The 17,765-nt window shown below is 40.1% G+C and overlaps 1 protein-coding gene across 2 annotated transcripts in view; it reads left to right on the top strand.

Annotated features, from left to right (window-relative positions):
* Positions 1 to 3,145: 3,145 nt before the first annotated feature.
* The window catches only part of GREM2 (gremlin 2, DAN family BMP antagonist), a 109,955-nt gene continuing 95,335 nt past the window's right edge, over positions 3,146 to 17,765 (top strand). Inside the window, exon 1 of one of the 2 annotated variants that reach the window (XM_055323459.1) lies at positions 3,146 to 3,290. The gene's annotated coding sequence lies outside the window, so the exon portion shown is untranslated. Of the gene's footprint in view, positions 3,291 to 8,188; positions 8,225 to 17,765 lie in introns of those variants that run through there. The other variant, XM_055323461.1, reaches the window with a different exon arrangement.

Raw genomic sequence — 17,765 nt, 5'->3', positions numbered from 1 at the left:
TCCCATCCTCTAGCAGCGTAGCCATAACTAAATCATGATACTTTACTATACTTTCCTACACAGACTTTATCTATAAAATCAGGCTAATACCATCAACTCTATATTCCTTAGAGAGTGGTTAAAAGATTCAGGTAAAAAAAGATTGTGAAATTGACAATACATTTGAAGTACATACGGATGATAAATGTGTCTCCTTTTTCACATGTATGATTTGCAAATTGTTATCATGTCCACCTCAAGTCCCGTCTCCAACACAAACTGCCCAATTCTTTTCATCATCTCCTATGAATTACAATATCTGGAATCACTATCTTATGGACTCCTCTGGATACATGCCAACTTGCAAATGTCTCCTGTAAAAAGTGCCACTGTGAGCTAAACAGCATGATCGTGATGTGGCTGAATGAGTGGAAAATGAAATAGGATCGTTCTGCCGTTACTCTGCTCCGCAGTCTACTGCGGTGCCTTCTGAGATGCAGAGTTTTTCTTATAACCGCCACCTACGTCGTTTATAAAGAGCTAACTGAATTGCAGCATTTGAGAAATGTCTTTGGAAATAATCTTTAAAAGTAGCAAAATGAGGATCCCAGGGTGGCTCAGTGGTTTAACGCCTGACTTTGGCCCAGGGCGTGATCCCGGAATCCCGGGATGGAGTCCCGCATCGGGGTCCCGGCATGGAGCCCGCTTCTCCCTCTGCCTGTGTCTCTGCCTCTCTCTGTGTGTGTCTCCTGAATAAATAAATAAAATCTTTAAAAAAATAAAAATAAAAGTAGCAAAATGATAAAAAGAATAAAATGTAGAAAAACAAATACTAATAATTATTTTCTCGTAATCACATGACTAATTGGGTATAAGAGGTACATCCTTAACCATCCAGTTTTGCTCTTCATTAATGGAAGGAAAGAAGACTTGGATTAACACCTAAAATAAAGTTTAAGATTCATCTGTGAGGTTGTTATCCAGTATTTTATTTGCACTGTCTTTCCAGGAATATAAAGAGCGATGATGTTCCCCTCAAATAACAAGCAGAAAACATAACATCCTGCTTGTTGTTATCAATCACTTCTTTCTTTTTTGAAAGGCAACTCTTAGAAATTACAAATTATTGGCAACTTATCAGAACGTATCATGATCTGTCCCAGAATTATGTGTAAAATAACTATTTACCAAGTTGGTCAGATGATTTCATGAATTGTTAGCTTGTCTGTGCAAAGGCACACAGGAATCCAAATCTGCTGCATTAACACTTCACTTTCCTTTGAGCTGAATAATTTGTATAGAATGGTAATCTCAAAAAGATAAGAAGAAAAGCAGTCATCCAATCTCCCAGCTCTGTTTGCTGTCTACCTTCATAACCTAAGGCAAGTCACTTTATCATTCTCTGACTCTGTTTCTCCACCTGGAAAATCTGGAAAGTCTTACCTATGACTCCCTTCTTTCTACAACTGCTGAGACCTTTAAAGGAAATACACTTCACACATTCAAAGATTTATGTCAGTGTTATTTTTTTTAACTGTTTACCTAAAGGAAGGGAATAGATTAGAATTGTAAAAGTAATAAGGAGATGCCATTTGAAGTTGGACTGTTGTTGGCAGAAACCAGTGTGGCCAAATGTGGTTTTGTTTTATATTTCTTTTGTCAAATTCAGTTGGTTTCAGGTTAGCCTACTCTGAAAATAAGCCTTCTTGGAACATGTCCAAGTAAGAAAAGCAAGCAGGTAGTTGGTTTGGTGATAATAAATTTCAAAAACTAATTTTTATTTCCTGTGACTTTGCAACAAAATGTGTTGTGAACAGGGCTGAAACCAGATCATCAAATACCAAAATAGTACACAAAATCCCGTAACACTGGGGGAAATTTTCAAGTCAAAAATCAAAACAGAGCTCAGTGACTTCGGAAGCAATGTTTCTTGTCATTAAATTTAACTGTCATTAAAATTTTAACAGGCACAAGTGAAAATGATTTGGTGGGTGGGGGGGACTAAGGAAGGGTCTGTGTTAGAAAACACAGTGAAGTTTTATTTTATTCTTAATTTTCCCAGCCAAGTTTGTCAGATCTCAGAAAATTTTTCTTGGGCTCATTCTCTAACCGAAGGAAACTTTATCAGTAGTGTCACCAGCCTTCTTTGACCAGTGAATCACACTAAGAGAGTGTCTGTCTTGAGACCATCAGTAGAGAGAAGACCAAAAAATAAAAATAAATAAAAAATAAAATAAAATAAAAAGCAGCAGCAGCAGCATGCAGGCGTCACTGGAGCCTTCTGATATAACACACGGAGCCCACGCAGCACAAGAATTGGTCTGGCGTCACTGTTCATGTTCGCTGGATGCTGTAAAGTCTGATTTGCATTAGAAACCTCTGCATTCAATAAACAAAAATAGGGATAATGACCAAAGCGCTATTTGGAACAGAAAACAAACTCAAGCAATGAGTGTTTTCCACTGAATTCATTCAAGATTTTATTAGTTGAGCTCTCACTTAGGTTATTAGGCTCAGCTTGCCTTTAATTTCTTTGGCCTCAGTTATTCAAAACAAAAGGAGCCTAGTGTGTGTGCGTGCGTGTGTGTGTGTGTGTGTGTGTGTGTGCCCGCGCACACACACACACGGACGCATCACACACAGGCTTTGTACATTCTTCACATTGCAAACCCATCAACAAAAGGAGGAAGAAGATCTGAGGGGAATGAGTGGTTTTTGCGGGTTTAGGGATGGAGAATTTCTCTACATAAACAAGAAGGTTTGGATTGGAAGCCTGCTAAAAAAAATGTTAGCAGCTGACCACAGGGTTGTAAATCCAGACTGGAAGGAGAAAAAGAGAAACATTGCAAGTGAGTGAAGTGTGTGTGGCTGCAATGTTTGTGGGTTAGATGAGAAACAAGCGCTGAGTGAAACCGAGAGGGGGGGGGGCTGGTGTGATTTGTTTGGCGTGCAGAGCCAATAGGAATCCCAGACTGCGGTAATATCCCGGTGCAGCGCCGCGCGGAGTCAGAGCTGAGCCCGGGCCGGTGCACATCTGCGAGCCGCAGCCCAGCGCGCGCCGCGGAGCCGGCGCCCCGCCGCCCCCAGCCCCAGCCCGGCCCCCGGCCCCCGGCCCCGGCCCCGGCCCCGGCCCCGGCCCCGGCCCCGGCCCGGCCCCGGCCCCGGCCCGCGCGCCTCCGCATGCGCGTCCGCGCCGCCCCGGCCGCGGGCCCCCGAAGGCGGCAGAGCGAGAGCCGGCGCACCGCGCGCGGGGGACTGTAGAGCGCGGAGGAGCGGGACGCGAGGAGGCGGCTTCCATCACGTCATTGCAGGTACGCAGCTTGTCACCACCAACGCGGCACAGACACGGTTTCTGATTTCTACCTTCGCAAGGCTTGAAAGTAATTGACATCGTTGTCCCCCCCCCCCCCCCGCTGGCCAGAGTAGAAAGCACCGAGGGTCTCTCCCGATGCCCCCTAGATGATCAAAGCCGTTACCGTGTGTTTGGGGGCTGCAGGGTTTGCCCCCTATTGACTTCTCTGTGGGTCTAAAGCAAAGACCTTCAAACTTGACCGTCATCTCTTTCTTTAAAACCACATCAGTATCTGCATGTTGTCATGCTGCCCACTTGTGTATCTTGGAGACCGCCCCCCCCCGCCCCCCAGTTACAGTTGTGACCTGTAGCAACTCAAACAGCATCTGATGGTTAGAAAGCAGGCATTGAACGTTCCCACCTCCCCATCAGGTTAATACCCTCCCTTGAAGGAGTTGGGAACCAGAGAGGACTTGAGCGTGGTTTTCATCTCTAAAGCCTGTGGCCAACGTGGGCTAAACTCATGAGTTGAAATAACACTGTGTTGCTTCGCTGTGGTTCAAGATAAAGAGAGGAAGGAGAAAGATTTCTCAATGGAATGGTCAGTGGCTCTTCTTGTGTACCTGATTTATCTCTACATTGTCTTACCAGTTGAATATGCAATTCTGTTCTGCACCCTCAGGCAGGATGAGTTCCAAGACCTCCTGTATTATTGCATTAAAGAGTCGTGAATTGGAATTGTGTCATAAATGTGATATTTGTAAGGAAATGCCCATTTTTGGTTTGATTTAATTTGGTACTAAAATCGGTAGGCATCTGGCCATTTCTTTTCCTTTCTTTATTCATTTTATTTTGAGACATGAATTTTGTAAAAAAAAAAAAATTCTGTGTCTTGGGATTTTACAGGGTTTGATTTCAAATTTTGAAGATGATTATATAACTTTTTTCCCCCCGTTGATTACTTGTGATTAAATTAACATTGCTTAATGGGTTCAGTCTTTGCCTTGGAAAAGCCAGTGGGGATTGAATGAAGGCTGAGTTAAAAGATTAGTCTTGCTTTGGGCGATCCTCAAATAACTACTATATAGCTGCTCTGAATCCCTGGATAAAGAGCTTTTCCTGCAGTTCAGAACAGACACAGATTGGGACTCTAGTTCCACAGGAGAATGGCACTACAGCAGGTGCAGGACCAATAGAATATGTTACCTTATTAGCACTTTTCCCAGTGGATTCTTGGTGGAACATATTCAAACCATCCACTGGTAATTCACAATCAGTTCCCCACTCTGTCATGCCTGTTTTTTAGGGCACTCTTTATCCAAGACATGTGCCTGCCCAAGGTAGATAAGGAAGTTATAAGAAAGGTATTTGCTTTACATATCTCAATGGGGAATTTACACTGACCTGGTTTTTATCAAATTAACATGTTCTTTTGTCATTAAGGAAACTGCATGCTTAGCTCTACCATGGAGTCATGAAAACTGCTCATATTTTTGTCCAGTGCCGAGTTTGAATGATTTAGCAGGTATTTTTGAAATCATGTCAAGGAATACACATGGCAAGTGAATGTTTTATTTAGGAGAGAACATTCTGATTTTATAGATGAGTATTTTTCTCTTTTTACATCACAAAGGAAACTAGTTGTCAAGAATTTACCTATTTAAATAAATACTATTTAACCGACCCAACGAAATTCTACTTCCAGTTTTGCATTACTATAAACATTTTTTAATCTATAAATATAATAACTGAAAAAAATTGAGACTCATTTTCCCCTTGCCATTCAAACTCTAAAGCAATTTGGGGCATGTCGGTAGTGACAAAGTAAATGTGAGGCTGAATATATAAACACACTTTATCTGGACTAAGAGACGCTGATGGCGTTTGGAAGATAAATGTAAACAATGCTTTGATTACTCATTGTTTTGTGCTATCATTCTTCACTGAGAGAAGTAATGAAAAGTTCATTCCCTGTGCATTTTAGTATAGCCAGCTAGAGCCTTAGATACCCGCCAGTTATAAGTTTGGTAAAATTTAAACAAGATACATGCCTTTAAATCTCTTTAAAGTAAACACCTCTTCCTTAGATCTCTTCCTCTAAAGCAAAGGAATGGAATTAGGTTCCCAGTCTGGGCACCGAGTTCTTATTGATATGAAAAGGGCTGGCCGGCCTAGGTCAAGGACAAACACTTAGAGTCTGCAGAGGCACAGGCACACAACAGATTAGACCAGCCACGTTACGCCAGCGTTGCTACAGCAATCATGCGAGGTTGCAAGCATTTTCTCAGTATCAGGGTCCTTTAAGTATTTAGGAGAAAGTGATGAATTATTGCAACCAAACGTGCCAAGTGTTGGGTTTAAAAACAAGTTACACAAAGAACCAGCAAATAAGACAAATTGTTTTGAAGGGGAAGGTATACAATTATGGACTTGGCCTCTGGTGCCGTCTACTTCTGTGTTTGCTTAGCTGTTTCTGTTCCTACCACAGAGTTCCCTCTTATAAAAATCAGAAATGCTGACCTAATAACGTGTAGAATTAATTTTGATCACAAGTCAGGCTAAAGTTTGGTCTTCAAACCACTAATCTAAATACAGATATTTCCCATGGCCACACCTTCTAATTGGGAATATGTCTGTGATTGGCCAGCTCATCTATAGGACCCAGCTCATGTGGAACACTGATTTGCAGTGTAGAGTCCCAGAGCCACGTGGGAGTAAGAGGATGAATAGGGAGAGGGCCAAGGCACTAAGGTATGAGGGGAGATGGTATAAATATGAATCCAAGAGTAAAGGGAATAGTGAGTTTGTTTCCTCAAATAAGCTTCAAATATAAACTCTTAGTGAGATTTCCTAAATATTTTAAACAAATTCTCATGTATACACACACACCTTGCACCCAGGTGTGGGATGAAAATAAATAACATTTGATGTGCTGGTAACATTCCCAGACACATAGGCCAGGAGAGGGCAGCATGCAAACTGTGAAAAGTGATGTCTTCTCTTGACCAGGGGGAGACTCCAATCTCCAGAATAGCTGAACCAGTCTGCCTAACTGTATATACCTTCTTCCCTTTGAAAAGTAGAGTCTAGAACCTTACTTAATAAGGGATATACTGGGACGCCTGGGTGGCTCAATGGTTAAGCGGCTGCCTTCCAGCTCAGGGCTGATGCTGGAGTTCTGGGGATCGAGTCCCCCATCGGGCTCCCCGTGTGGAGCCTGCTTCTCTCTCTGCCTATGTCTCTGTTTCGCTCTCTGTGTGTGTCTCTCATGAATAAATAAATAAAATCTTTAAAAAAAAAAAAGAAGGGGGATACACCATTCAGAAGACTTTTTTCTACTTTTGCTTCCAGAATTGGTGCAGCCTGGCAAAATAAGAAAAGCAGCATATTTAAGAGAGAACTCAACGTCTCTTTCTTTGAATTAGCTTCATTCTTTGAAGTTATCCAAGTGATCTTTATCTTTACTCTGCTAGGAGATGGATGAGAGACAGGGAAGTAGAATACAGAAAAAAAGAGAAGAGAGAGAATAGGGTTTCTTGAGTTGGTGCTCCAAGGGGAAATTCTTTTTTTTTTTTTTTTTAAGATTTTATTTATTTATGAGAGACAGAGAGAGACAGAGACACAGGCAGAAGAAGCAGGCTCCACGCACTAGAGCCAGACGTGGGACTCGATCCCGGGTCTCCAGGATCACGCCCTGGGCTGAAGGCCCGCTAAACCGCTGAGCCACCTGGGCTGCCCCAGGGGGAAATTCTTATGAGCTACTTTATCGATAAACCTAGCCTTTGTTTTAAACATGTCTCAAAGGTAGGTTTAGGGCCACAAGAATACATTTTGTACAGTGATAGTCAAATGTGTCTCTAGAATCCTAGCAAATTTGGTTTCAAAACAGGAGAGCTGGAATAGCTTTTTTAAGTGGATTTTTCAGAGTCTAAGACATGTGGTAGAATAACAAGAATTATGCATCTATCTCTTAGAATCTCAGAGATGGTCAGACTAGTCCCTACTACACCTCGTCTGGCTTTTTAAAAATCCATGGCTAATAAGCCTTGCACTGTTGTTACTTTCATGATCAGCCATATTCTGGGGCCAAACTATAAATGTGCATAGAAGAGAGAAATAATCACTCAAAGTGGGCAACCTGTGGCTGGCAGTGATAATTCCTGTAGGCTTCATCTTAATTTAGCTAGGTTGGTGATTTTAGCTTTAGGAACACCTTTGTCTCTTCACCATTTTTGGGTCAAATGCCACACAACTTGCTGCTAAATATGAAGGCTAGGGGATACAGCTCAGAGGGGGCTTTAAAACAAAGTCTGGGAGGCCCAGGAAAAAGTTTTCTTGGTGAAAAGCTGAGGTTCTTCCTGAGAGCAGAGGAGGGAGAAGGGACACTGGGGTGGGGGTGGGCAGGCAAGGTTGAGGGAAGCTGTGACCTCTGTGTCAGGAAAGGGTAGGGAATCTTGGGACTGCCCATCAGGGGCTCGGCCTGTGCGCAGGACACTGCTTCTTTCTGGTGCCACTGTATTCTGCTGGGAGGTATGGTGTCCTTGAATCAAAGCAAAAAGTTTTTTCAAGGACAAAGTAAAGATTTCCTGGTGTCTGGGAAGAAAGGGAGGTCACTCTGTGTCTCCCCCATTCTCAACCATGTTAACCTCTAACACACCCATGTACTGTATGGAACTACACGGTGCCCCAATATTGCAGAAGCTTGGATGAAGGGGGAACCAAACACAATGTTGTAATAGTGAGGTGTCAGCAACAAGGGAAGGAGAGATAAATCCTAGAGGCTGAGAAGGTCCACTGCTGCTTCTCAGTTTTTGATGTCACATCCCATCTCCTTTCAGTCAGAGAAACTCTGGATTCCATCTCTTTTTTCTAGATTACTTTGCAATAAAGGAATCCCATGGCTGAAGGGTAAATCTCTTTGAAGGCACTTACCTGTTTGAGAGGCAAAGCAGGGTAAGTAAGATCATAGTATGCTCGCAGATATAGTAACCCTCAGGAGAAGACATACCTGAGAGTATGTTACACTAAGAAAACATCTCTGAATTATGAATGCAAGGGAATCAGAGACAAAGGAAATACATGACTTAATGAAAAACTTCTCCCCAAAGAGAGCTTTTGAAGGATATGGTGCCAGGAGCAGGAATATTCACAAACATGACTTTCATGTTATGGATTAGTAGCAGTTCCAAGCTAAAATTCTCCTCTTCTGTAATTTATTTAAACAGCGGGAGGGGGGCGGAAAAAGAGAACACAGTGAGCAAGGGAACACTTGACTAACTCATGTGAAATGCTAAGCTGAGTTGACTTTGTCTAGTACAAATACCATCTGCATTAAAAATTATTCCACCTGGTTCTACAGCTGTGACTCTAAAAGCTGGAGGAAGCTAATCTTATCACCTATGGGAAACTTGCCACCTCACTCTGCTTTTATGCAATTACAATACACACTCTGGATAATGCATTATATTTTCTAATTGTAGTAGCAGTGTTTTGGGAAAGTTGATAGATGTGTTGATATTTTACTTACAGTTAATAAAAACCCAGCCCCTCTATAATGAGATTTCATTGCCAACTGCTTTTTCTAGGAATCTAAATTTCATCAAATTTTCAAGCTATCTTTAATTTTCCCCTTATTGATCATTTTCAAAATAAGATTGATCTAACATTGATCTAACATCAATGCTGAACACATGCCAGATTATACTAGACACATTCCTGCATAATATGTAATTTAATCTTTACCACCACCCCAAGGATTTATCTCTTGCAAGTTTTATTAATTAAGGCAATTGGTTATAACATTTGATAGCTAAGAACATAACCATTTATGCAAGCATTCATTCAACAGATAGCTACGGAGCTGCTTCTTTGTATAGTAGAAACAACAGAAATAGTAATAAAATAGTCTGGTTATTATCTCTAGCATGATCCTTTACATGCATTGTTGCATTTAATCCCTAGATAAACCAGTTACTCACACATGTAAACACAACAAGCAAACATCTTCCTATATAGTACCAACTGGTTACTAAGTGATTACAATTGTGTATATGGAAATAGTCTTGATTGACTATTGCTTGATTTAAGTCTATTGGCATAGGAGTGTTTCATTAGAGGAGATGAAAAATGAGTATAAACAGATGAAAAATACCCTCAAGCCTACTACTTGAGAGAGAACCATTTTAACCTCTTTGCTGAGGATATATTTATGTCTCAGGGCCATATCCTCTGGCCTTCAGAGAACACTCCTCACTGTTATTCATTAAATATATGGAGCAATACAGAAATGTGTAGCTTCAAATATATATATATATATCCAAGACAAATATCCAAGACTTGACAAATAATATGGAAAAAGTACTTAAGATATCTCACTTCTGTGAATTCAGAGAATGTAAACTTTGGAGAAAACAGAATTGCTGACAATAGTATCACTGTGTTTCAGAGGCCCAAAAGGTATTAAGACCTCTTTGACCTAGAAAAGGGTTATCTAGTTATTCATAAAAATTATTAAGCTAGGAAACTCAGGAGACAAGGTTTGCACCTGTTCCTGTTTTTCATACTGGACATGTGGCCTTAGGAAGAGGTAGAGCCTACAGTCTCTTGAGTTTACTCTTTCAAAAGAAAAAGCGGAAGTGGATCATTGTATTTGATTCCAACCCTAAACATCAGTTCTGCGTGTTTCCTTCTGGGACAACAGCCGACATTCCTTGAGGGATGACCATTTGTTAAATATTTAATAGGTATCATCTAAATCTTTAACAAGAGCCTAGGATTCTTATTATTAATCCCCTTTTACAGGTGAGATAACCAAGGCTTAGAGAGCTCAAGAGCTTTCAAAAATTAACACAGCCAAGCAAATTGCAGAACTGGGTTTCCACCCCCTCCTCCACCTCTCCCATTGTATGTTGCACTTTCATTCACTCATTTTTAGTAGGTATGGAGAAGATACCATGTGCAAGGTGCTGTGCAAGATTCTAGGGGATAATCACGAAGAGCTCAAATAAGTGGGAAAGACAGGGAATGCCCTAGCAATTATAGTGGTGTTTGCTGAGTATAATACGGAATGCTTTGAGAATCTATAGTATTATTTTGTCTTGTCAACAAAACCATTTGACAGTTTAAGTCTACTGATTATAATAGCACAACTCTTTTCTTTATATCATTTTGGATATTCCTCCCCCTCCAATATAGTGTGGTTTTACTTTTCCTTGTATAATTATTTTTGTCATATGTCTATGTCTGTTACTAAATTTTAAATTCCCTTGAAGACGGAAGCCATTTCTTATTCATCTTTTTGCTTCCCAGCACAGAATTGGTGCTTAATTAATCGTACCACTATTGAGCTCCAGCTACATCTAATTTACAGCTAGGATCAGAGACTCCTGCTTATCTGCTGAAAGGCGCAGTCTTCAAAAAGCTTTAAATACACACATCCAGCATAAGCTAAACAAATGACAAACTCAGTCATTCATCTTGGGAAAAAAAACCTTTTTTTTTTCTTTTAGTTTTGTGTTACTAATCCCTTGTGTTACATACTTGTGTTTAAAATGATCATTTCAGTAAGAAAATCAAACTGTCACTAAAAGTCAATCCTCTTTTTAAACAACTTACTACTTTGACTGTAAAATAGTTAATCAGCCATTTTGACACATTTTTCTCCCCAAGAGACAACTTCATCATGAGAGGGTGCCAAGGTGTTCCTTCAAGTTTATCCTTCATTCCTCTGGGGTTATGTGGGCTGGTCATAACATACTGGAATGTTTGCTTACTTTCTGGGTTTTGTGCTTTAATTTGGAAATTAACAAACTCTAGCTCAATGCAGAGAAAGTGTTACCAAAGATTACCAAAGATTCTGGAAACAAAGTCAGTTTTTTAATTGGATGGCTTAATTCAGGAGAAGCAGGAGAGTTAAGACTGATTTGCTGTATGTGGTTGCAAAGAGCAAATTTTTAAGAATCTCTGTGAAAGAATTCTTTACCTTGAGGTAGTTTGTGACAATTCAAGGAAGTCTATGAATTTGGGTGGGAAAAAATTACATCTTTGGTTCTGCTACCCTGTAACTGAAATTTCCCATCCCCTTTAGTTATGAATATGAGTAACACACCACAGTAGTATTAGTAGAACTGTCGCCTTGTCACCAATAGAAATCAGGGCTATTTTCATATCATATTAGAGTTGATACAGATGTTTCAAAATATCACTTACACATATCACTACTTCAAAATTATGATAGTTATACCTATTTCTAGACATGTTGTAAAGAAGACCACATAAATCTGTGTCTTTTGTTTTTAAAACATATTGATATACATACATATTTGTATACTTATACACATATACACACATACATATATACACACACACATACATGCATAGTTTCCTATTTTGAGTGTATATTTCTGAGAGTGCCTGGGTGGTTCAGTTGGTTAAACATCTGACTCTTGATTTCAGCTCAGGTTATGATCCCAGAGCTCATGTCAGACTGCACTGAGCATGGAGCCTGCTTAATATTCCCTTTATTCTTCTCTCTCAGCCCCTCCCTGCTCATTCTTTATGTCTTAAAAAAAAGTATACATTTCTGAACTTAGGAACATTATCCTAAGGAAATTCACTAGACTCAAAGGCAGTCCATGGGGAAAAAATGTAGAACATCGTACTCTATAAGATGGTAAATTTGGCTTATTAGATGGCAAATTGTCTCTCACCTTAAGTTGCCCCAAATGGAATGGGCCACACTGTGAGCCAAGGAAGCTCGTGCTGGCAAGAGGTGGTGCGGAGGTTGGGTCCAGTTGAGGGGAGTCATACATCTGATATGGAGTTGGACCTTGATGCTACCACCTAACACTGAGGCTACGTGGTTGAGACCAAGAGGCAAAGAAAGCCATTGCTTTCCTCAATTTAAATTTTCAAGGGTTTGAGCCAACTGGCTTCTGTAAGGAAAGAAGAGTCCTTCAAAGGCATATATCATGCCACATATCTTTGTGTTTGTTTCTAGCATAGACTCAAATATCAGTAAGTACTTGTGAATTGGATGGCTGAGAGCCATAGTTGCTGATCAGATCTGGCTAGTACCCTTTATAAAGACTCAGAGACTCACCACGTGGGTCACCATGTCGGGTTCCTAGGCATAGATAGCTCTAGGCTGCATTGTAATTGTCTTTTCATTTCTTCTCTCCCCTGAGGTACTGTGAGATATTTAAGGGGTCATGCATTTTCATCTTGATGTCTCTAGTCCAAGATAGTTCATGTTTGGCAAATGAATCAATGAATGCCCCTGTAGAGGTCACTGTTGTTGCAGAACCAGTGGCCCTATATTTTAAAAATAAATTAAGGAAGAAAATATGAGAAAGAATACTTCTGATTTTACTCAGTAAAAGTGTCATTATGGTATGGGCTCATGAAGAACATAGTTCTGGACTACTGAGTACCAAAATAAAAACATCAGGGAAGAATTTTGTTCATGGCAAAATGAGCAACTTCTCTTCTACTCAACTCAATGAAAGTGTTGATAGCAAATACCTTTCAGGATGGCTAGGGCCTTGATGGGCTCTGGTAACCTCTAGTGAGGTAAAGCACTTTATTTAAGCTGAAGAGGAGAGAAGTTCTCCTTAATAGAGGATGCTGAGACGTTCCTGCCAATGTATAGTTCATTTTTTCATTGTTAGGACTTTGGGAAGGCAGTGCTTACACTGGAACGCAGAATTGGGAGAGGACGAGAAAGGACTTATTGAGCACACACTATGCATTTTTAGGTATTTGAACACACAATATGTCGTTGAGTTTTTATAAAAACTTCTTGTGGTACGTGCTCTTGTCCACATTTTACCAACAAAGAACTGAAGTTTATTAAGCTTCAGTAAATTTCCTAACTTCGCACAGCCATTAAGTGGCTAAGTAATCGAATAGCTTACGAACTCCAAATAAAATTCTTTGCCTCTTCACCACAACAAAGCTCTGAAACATTGCCTTTTTCTTCAATAATTTTGGCTCTGTTGCATCACAGTGATGTAGGGTTCATACTAGACACTCACAGAAATAAGAGTCTAGGTAGGTTGTGTTGGGTAATCAAAAACAGAGGAAGTGTGCACTAGTTGTTTAAGGCATGAACTTTGGAGTCAGATAATCCTGGCTCCATTCCTATCTGAGTGGCACTACTACTCAGAAGCAGTGATCCTCATCTAAATGTGCATAGTATTAAGAATTTTATAAAATAATGCTTTCAGCCCAGGCACAAAAAATGCAGTTTTTGTTATTATTTGTTTATTTATTTACCAGGCTTTTGATATTAGTGGATTGGCAGAGGGGGAGGGGGGCGGAGAAACAAAGGTCTTCAGAATGAGCGTCTGTGAATTTTAATAAAAGAACAGCACATTACTGTGAATACTTGAGAACTGGGGTTCAAATCCAGTTTTATGAACTGAGATAAATAAATCATTTGAGACTTAATTTTATCTTTTAAATATAATAATTATCTAGAAGCATTAAACACTCCCACCAGAACCATTGATTCTTCTGACAAATATTTATAGATCCAGAGATCTATAAATAGTAGAATAGATGGATCATATTTTCAAGGAGCTTATGGATAATGGAGAAGACAAGATCTATATGTCAATTATGAGAACGTCAGGTAAGAACTGGATAAAATTGGTAAAGATGGAGACAAAGTGACAAGGGCATTGGAGGAGTGAGATGTTACTTCCAATGAAGAATTTTTGATGCTCCAATAAGGCTGGGGCAAATCACACTGTGTGCCACTTTGCATTATTTTCTTTCTGTTTTCTCTACTTTATGACCTGTGTTATGTATTAATGTCTTCTAACTCATTGAGTTTTAGAGATACAAAGAAACAATTTATGAAATCTTATCATCTTACACATAAGAACTGATAGCCCAGAAAGTTGTGTGCCCTGTAAGACTGCTAACTACTTATTTTGTAGAACTAGAAGTAGTTCCCAGGTTCTTCCATCTATTCCTCTTTCTACTACACCATGCTCCCCAGTGGACCTCTACCATTAAGCTAAGCCTAAATCAACAGTACACAGAGTGCTGTAGGAGATTTCACAAAGGTCCAAGGTGCAGCCTACAGGGTGTGCGCCAGAGTGGGGGAGAAATCATTTTGCTTTGGGGACAGTAGAAGAATTTTGTATAAATGCAGTGTAGTCTGTTGCTGTTTAATTTGAATGAACTTTTCTCCTGCTCTCTGCAATAGTAGATAATTCCAGTGCTTGAACTCCCCAAGGCTGAGGTTCATTGAAATAGTTACAATCATTTTTAGAAGTCCAACAATGCCTTCAAACCAAGTGGTGAACAAATGGAAAATGGAATAAAGTATTAGGAGATGTTCTCCTAGTACTTGCGTTCTCCTTCCCAGGTCACCAAGTGTCATGATAGATTCCGGCTTACTGAAGTAATAACAATGACTTTCCCTTCCCTCTGTTTGGGGGGGTGGATGGATTTATTGTTGTCATATATGTAGTCAGGTTTTTCCACATCCCCAACAATTAGTGTCTTCTCTAGTTCAAATGGCCTAGCCAGACAGGTTTACTTGGTCACATTTAGAATTACTTTAACCAACAAATGCAGCCAAAGAAGAGAAGTGGTGTCAGAGTCCACCCAGAATTTTCCCACTCTTTTTGTCAGAGGAAGGTCATTCTCAGGAGGAAAATATTATGATCTTCTTTAGCCAGGTTATGTTGGCACAGTGGTCTGTCTCCCTCCTCTTTCCTTTTATTTCTGGAACCAAACATGCACAGAACCAGACACACACCTAGGAGAGATCACCGCAGTAAACAGTGGCACCTCCCTCCTTTCCTTTTTATGAATGAATGTATGAGGTGCAGCAGTCCCTACCTGTGGTTATGAGGGTCAACAAGAGATAGACTGTTCACTGTGGGAGAAGTACTATCCCTTATACAGTCAGGAGGATGCTTTACGCCAGGAGAGAAAGCAGTAGGATGTGGGGCAGGGATCAAGCAGGCTGTACCCAAGACAGGAAAGCCACACTCTATGACTTTCATTCATGATTGCTGCTCTACCCCAGCTGAGTCTATATGCCATTGATCTCAAGTAATTGGGCCGTGGAAGATGAAACAACTAACTCTTCATAAAACTTCTTTTTATCCAAATTTGGAGCAAAAATTGTGAACTCTATTCTTGGGGTTGAATGAGACAGCACTGGTGATGACTGATGTCTGAATAGGCACCATATGGATTTGTACAAAGGGAAGAAAATAATCCTCAGTTGTAAAAATATCTTTGGTCTTCATAAGGGTGATATGCACCCACATGTTTCTGTCAGGTGGTTTTGCTATAAACGATTATTCTTGGACTAATAGGAAAATTTCCTTTTATAGTGATTGTACATTTTCCCAGATTATCAGTGTAGCATGCAAAATCCCACAACTTCAGAAACTCAAAAGATCAAAGGCAGAGAGGCCAGTGGAGTCTTTAGACTCACCACACACCAGAACAATAGTTTGGCTACCAGAAAGCCCCTTTAATGACAACAAGAAAGTGTACTCTCATAATTACTAAACTGCACTGTGAAAATTGATATGCATTCCTAATTCCTGCATTAGATATTCCTGTTGTTTCTTGATGGCAGTAAAATTCAGATTGTCTCCATATGATTAAAACATTGGCCAATTGAGGTTTGGAGGCATTTAGTCAATATTAACTGCTGTGGTGTTGAACTGATTTTCTGTTTCAAGTGACAGCCAAGACTATCAAATAAACCCAAAACTATTTATTAGGGCGGCTTCTGAATATATAGGCTGTGGCTCGTGACACAGATTCAATAATCTCATTAAAGGAGAGGAAAAGATTTTTTCCATCTGTGTAAACCCCCTCAGTAGCTGGCCTATAGGGTAGGTAGGTACATTAAAGTGTGTTGGGGGTACATGAGAAAACGAATAACTTGGCGTATATGAATTTGAAAGTAAGGACCTGTAACTGTTTAAATATATTTAAAAAAACCATCATGGATAATGTACGTTAACAAATTGCCTATCAGTTTAGAACTTTAGCCCTGTTTTGTCAGGGTTATGATTTATATACAATCAGCAGACACTATTGTTTTCAGTGTGCCAGGCACTAGGAATATAAAAAAAGGACTAAGATACGGTCCTGCCCTCCAACAGTTCCCAGTCCACCGGGAGAGACAAACACTAAACAGATAATGGCCACATTCAATAGGAAGGGCTACCTCTGAGCCATGTGAAGTGGGAACAGGGCAAAACGGCAATGTGAATCCCTAGTTTTGTTTTGTAGAGACTGTGAAGCACACACCATCCTGGAGGAGACTGTGTGTCTATTATGTTGGGCAGTTTACTACTCCCACACATCATCTGTTTCACAGTTTCGTTTTTGTTTTGTTTTGGTTTGGTTGTGTTGTGTTCTGTTTTATTTGTCCCTGTAACAGCACAATAGATCTGCTGTGCAACTTTTTCCTAGGTCCTTGAACTACTAGTGAATGCAAACGGTTTGTGATATCTAAAATGTCCTGCTGGTTCGCCTGCCCGTGGCTCAGTAGGCTCCTTCTGCACCACACTCTGAATGCTCTGGCTTCTGAATTTTGCTGCACACCAGAGACAGTGGTCTCATTCCTGGCTTTTTCCGAAAAGATCGTAACCACAATCATAAAAAAGGATTATTGGAAGCCCAGCAAGTCACATTCAGGTGTAGCTCTTTGGAAAAACATGATCTGAAGAAGGCAATGTGCCTCAGTAGAGTAGTAATGCTGCTTGTTTCTGGTTTCATATCTGGTGTTGGCTGAATTTTAGTTCACGACGAAGAATGGCACAGTGGGCTTGTAGTTCCCAGCCTTTATTTACTTGTGCACTGGCCAGACGCAGGATGGAGAAAGTGAATATCAAAAGGTCAGATCCTTTTCTTTTTTCTTTTTTTTCCCCTCTCCCCCAAGTATGCACAAGGAGATAACCAAATGTTTGTTTTTCTGTCAGAGCATAAGTTTGGGTACATCTACGTGACTAGAGGCAGCTGAAGTGGAATCCTGTTTCATAACAGAGGCTTACCTGGAGTGCTCTAGACTGTTCTCCACAGCCCAAGATGACATTAAAAATAAATTCAGTCACCTTGTTATGTGGGTTGGGTGCGCACAAATGACTATGGTAAGTAGTAATGGGGGACAGAAAAGTTCAAGTGATTTATCTTGTTTTGCATTCCCTTCGCTTCACTCTGGAAAAATATAATGGATTTCAAACACTAAGTTTCCCTTACATAGGAAATATTATTATATAAAATGATTGATTAGACTCAGGATTCTATCTCATGTTTAAACAAGGAAGATATCTGTCTCCCAAAGGAATTCAGAAATGCCAATGATTCACTAATAATGACAACAAGAATAATCTCTACTTCACTGAGCTCATCCATAGTAGATTATTCTAATTTTAACTGTTATTATACATATGTAGTAGGCCACACCTAATTTAGAACTTACTATATTTCAAGAACTGGAATCAGTCTT

This window comes from Nyctereutes procyonoides, unplaced genomic scaffold, assembly GCF_905146905.1.
Source record: "Nyctereutes procyonoides isolate TBG_1078 unplaced genomic scaffold, NYPRO_anot_genome, whole genome shotgun sequence".
NCBI classification, from domain to species: domain Eukaryota; kingdom Metazoa; phylum Chordata; class Mammalia; order Carnivora; family Canidae; genus Nyctereutes; species Nyctereutes procyonoides.
The sequence above is the reverse complement of the archived record's forward strand: the minus strand, read 5'-3'. Positions and strand labels throughout refer to the sequence as shown.